Source organism: Tetrao urogallus, assembly GCF_951394365.1.
Source record: "Tetrao urogallus genome assembly, chromosome: 12".
NCBI classification, from domain to species: Eukaryota; Metazoa; Chordata; class Aves; order Galliformes; family Phasianidae; genus Tetrao; species Tetrao urogallus.
The window spans coordinates 9,918,798-9,923,909 of NC_136825.1; positions in this window are offsets into that span (position 1 = coordinate 9,918,798).

Consider the following 5,112-nt stretch of genomic DNA (forward strand, 5'->3'; position numbering starts at 1 on the left):
CTTCCCCAGTTTCATGTGGTTTCAGCTTTCCATAGGAAATATTTACCCAGTTGTATGCAAATAGAGGGCACTCAGTTATTGAGGTCTGGGATTGGCTCAAAAACAACTCGGTGGAACCACAGGCATTTATCTACGTGCATTACCTTTCCTCATCGTTACTAATTAGTAGGCAGTTATCCTAAAGCACATAGTGCAAAATGAGTTGTTAGCACAGTTGCTTTTTCTTTTTGTTTGGGAAATAATTGCTGCTAAATAGTCAAGTCTGAGGGATTTGGATGCACATGCTTAACTTTTTTTTTTTTTTTTTTGCACAATGTTAACAGAAAATCTTTTGAGTGTTTTGTCTAAGTTCAAAGAGATCGGGTAATCAAATCTCGGAGGTTTTTTTTTCCCTTTAAAGCTCTTAACAGATTAGGAATACTTTCGCATTATAGTGGTATTTCCTTTCCATGGTAAACTATGTCTCCAATTTGCATTTGTTAAAGCAGGTGACTGCTACTATCTGTAGCTGAAGCAAGTGACTTTTGGTAATGGTAATGCAACTAAAAGTTGTGTAGGTTTGAATAATTTATGTTTGAAAAATTAATATACATATTTTTCAATATTTGAGTGGTGAAAAAAAACAAAACAGCATTTTAAAATGAAAGCTCAAAGCCAGTACACATAAAGCTGAATTTGGGCTCCTAACCTCTGATGGAGATCGGGTTTTATTTTCTAATATGTTTTCAGCATCTGTTTTTTAATTAGTTCATCAAGGAGGAACCACAAACATTACTTCCCATACCCTCTGTAATGTTCTGTACTCTTTAACAGCAGTCCCTCAAATAGGTAAGTTATTATTGATTAGTTTTAAGTTACTGCTACTAGTTAGTAATTAGTAATTACTAATTAGTTAAGTTACTGCTACTAGAGACTGAAACCAGCATAATCCATGTACAAACGTAGAAAACAAAATTTTGATTCTTCTACAAATTAAAAAAATAAAAATAAAAAAGAAAAGAATATATAAGAAGTTCAAAACAATATTAAATAGACTACGTATTTACTATTCAAAACAGGGCAAGAGACAAATGACTTCACTGCTAACTTATCTTGGGTCAGGGGGAATAACATTCATCCTAATATCCCTCCTAGCAGCACACAGCTATGTATCATTTCAGGAAACAGATGCACAAAGTACAGGCCCTGAGGAGTTAAGCTTTTACAGAGTTTACAAAGCTTATTTTAATATTCTCAGGAATGAACAAACAACAGCAACAAAGGAGATAATGCATACGGTCCTTAAATAAACTGATTTTTACCTTGGGGTTTCAGATAAAGGCAAGGCATTATCTGGAACATGTGGTGATAATTTTGCCCATGTCTAACCTTACATTATTTATCACATCTCACTGAAACTACAATGTATCATTTTAAATATGATAAAGCTCTAGTTAACCCATGTAACTCTTGAAGCAGTGAAATGCCGCACCTGCAGCCAATTGTATTACAGACTTCCATTGAATTTGCATAGCACTTTTGGTACCATTTGGTAACACTCTGTAGATTTCTTGGTTAGGAAAACTTGGGGCATTAGTTCCTTGCCATTCCTGTCTGGTCACCTTTCAATTCTCCTGTCATAAAATGCAGAAGGGCTTCTTTTGTTTAAGAGAAGTCCTTCCACTCTTTAGTCTCAAAACTTTACAGTTTGAAAAACTACATCTGGTAAATTTTAACAGTCTTTAATGACACAGACATCACCATTACCACTGTGCTCCCATGCCTGTTTTTACCTTTTTTTTTTTTTCTTTCTTTTGACAAATATGGCTTTGCAGAGAACTGAATGAGAAACAAAAATCTCTGAGTGAAAAACAAAAAACAAAACAAGACCTTTTTCTCTCTCCTCACCTAAAATGTCCCTACTGTACCTGGACGTTCCCTTACTACAGAACTACAATCTTCAAAAATGAAGAACTCGACAACTGTAAAGTTACAGACTGCCAGGGATGCTGACAAAATCTTTTTTGCTCTCAGCAAAATATTTAATATGAAACATGAATATTTAATATTCCAAGCCAACAACTGAGGGAGCAATAAACAACTACGTGATCTGCCCAGAATTCAAGAATCTACCTGACAAACAGCACGTGTTGGAAGCATACTTCTCTCTTCACACGGTATCATTCTGATGTGCTTTTGTTGATAAGCCTCCCTGTCTGTCTGGGACAAAAAGTGCTTCTGAAGCACCTGTTACCATACTGCAGCCACAATGTTTGTAGTCACAAGAAAAATAAAAGGTTCACTTCCCACGGAGTAGTACTGTTCCTACAAAGGCAAATGAGATTCAGATCTTCAGTGTACAGCTGCATCAACACAAGTCACGGCAGGAAATGAATTTCCCAAATTGAGACCCCTTCCTACTGGCCAAAGAGAAATATAAGGACTAAAACAAGGACTGGAATTTCATATATTCACTTTTTTTTTTTTTTTTTTTTTTTTTTTAAAGATGAGGGAGGGCAAGGACAGGACTGACTGAGCGAGCAGAATTACACAAACACGATAGAAACACGGCACATAACGTGTACATATATATTTATATATACACCATCGTATCTGTGTATGTATCTACGCATACTACCGTGTGTCTGTGGTAAGCCTATTCCAATTCTGACCTCTCTCTCACCTTGACTTCTGTGGGACAAAAACTGTGAAAACTCCAGCTCTGCCTTTCAATGCCTGTTTTCAATGCAGTCATTGTTTGCTTCACCTGGCTGGTTTATCTGCGAAAATGCAGAAAGCCTGAAGCACAGAGTTCTGGAAAACAAAGAGAGAGATTTGATGCAGAGATAACATCAGTTGCTTTCAGCTTCAGTATTTTAGGCACAGCACACTGATGCAAATCCTTGAGCATCTGGTAAAAAATGCTTCCTCAGAGACAGTGCCATGTCCTGTGCACCAGTTCACTGAATTTGGTCTTCTAAGGTTACTGATGCCAACCAAACATCTGCCTCTGCGGATCCCTTTTTCTGAGTGCATGAGTTACTGATTCCCAGCCTGTTATTGCTCAATCTCTACAATGCAGGAAACCAAACCCTCTGATTAATACAATTGTGAGAAACTGAGAAAGTCTGTGGCATGAACCCACCTCTATTTCAGAATTCTAATAGCAACCAAAGAGCTGCTGGAAACAAGTTATTTAACCAAATGCTTAGAAGAGTAGGGACATGTTTTCTGAGATAAATCAGTTTTTGGAACGTTCTAAGCTGCAATTTACATTCCAGGGTCATGGAGTGCTCCTACTCCATCATTACGCAGCTCAGCTCTAAATACTGAGACCATGCAATCAGCATGTCTTCTGAAAAAAATCGTATTCACTAAGAGGAGCAATCCGTAGACAGACAAAACTTACTGAGACTTACTTAGAAATACGAGATAAATCCTGACAGTCGTGAAGTACTCTTATCAAAGAGAGGGCAAGGCACAGTCTGATCTGGCAGTTCGGAAGGTGTTGGAAGATATTCTCAGGGTGCTCACCAGGGGGGAGGAAGCCTATAAGAGCTATCTCAGATTCTTGAATTTGCTGGAAAATTTCACTGTGTGTAATGCTGCTGACTTTGTTTCATTCCAAGTATCCACCAGCAACTGACAAAGGCTGCAGTCTGCAGTCTGTCACCGAGATAGGCTATGAGTACTTAACTTCGGTACCATTCTCTGCAGAAACTTATGCAAATTAGTGCTTTCCACACACCGCAGTCATGGTCACTTGTCTCACTGTTAACCATCTGACCCTTTAACCAGGCCACAGACTCTTATGACTAAGCTGGAGTAACAACGATACCCTTCATGTTAAGTCCAATTTCAATAAACCCAGCAGAAGCAGTGCTGTGCCGACTGCCCGGCTGCATCAGCACATCTGACAATTTGCTAATTTTTCTCTCATTGATATTAATTTGAACTACGTTGGCTTATCTTGGTAAGACTAAGTTTTTCAAATATTTTTCTTTGTTAGGTCAGTGCATTTTCTAACAATGGAAATAATACTTTAAAACGAGATTGAGGGAAGTTAATCTACTTTCCCATTTCGCCCAGTATTTTTAGAATTAATGGGGGAGGGGGGGGGGCCTGTAAAAAAAGTAAAAGGTACAGTGGTGGGTGCATATGGTGTGTGGAAGAACAAAATTCAGCTGACCTCAAGAGAGCCAACATGGTGTCTCTGGATCCCAATCTGAACTGCTGGCTCTTGTGCTCTTCCTTCTAACAGCAGCGGGCGCAGCTCAGCCGCAGCGCTCTGCTCAGCTCCCTGCTGACACCCGCACTTTCAAAGGGAGTTTTTGGGAACTCGGGATGTAATCCCAAAGATATTTCTCTTTGATAGGGAAAGGTTGTCTTTGCAGACACCTTCCCGGCTCCTGAAAATTACTGCTACAGAAAGACAGAAACCAAGGAAGGACAGGAGACGTTTGCTAATAATCGCTTAAAGCACTCTGATGCTTAACGTCCTCGCATGCTGGAAGCCCACATAGCTATAGCTTAGGCCTGGGCAGCAGTAGCAGCCGATGCTGCCCATTTCCTTACTCGAGCGTCCAACAAACATCTGCAGAACCGGTTGCACAGTGGAATTTTCTGAAGACATGACGTTCGCGCTGTGAACCCCGCAGATCTGCGCACGTCTGAGGCCGACCTCACAGAAATCTCCGGGGCGGGCAGCGACCGCCGCGCTGCCGGCGGCCCCGGGGACGCGGGGGTCACCCGTGATGACCGTTCCGGCGCGGGGACGCGGAGCGCGGGAGGCGAGCTGTGCTCGGGGGTCTCAGCCGGACCTCGCCGCGCCTCAGGGCAGCGCGGGCCGGGGAGGAGCCCCGCGTCCGTCAGCCGCCGCCCGCGTCCCGACCTCGCTCCGCCACGCCGGGGCCGCTCCGCCGCGGAACCTCCGCGACGAGCCCGAGCCACGAGGCGGGCGGCCGCGCGGGGCCAGGCGGTCCGGAGCAGCGAGGGGCACGGCCGCGGGGCGGGGCGGCCGCTCCCCGCCCGCCGGGGGTGGAGCCGGGCGGCGCCGCGGGGCAGCGCCGACATTTCCCGTGGGGTCGCGGCTCTCCGCAGCAGCACGGCCGAGGACGGCTCTCTCGGTCGGAG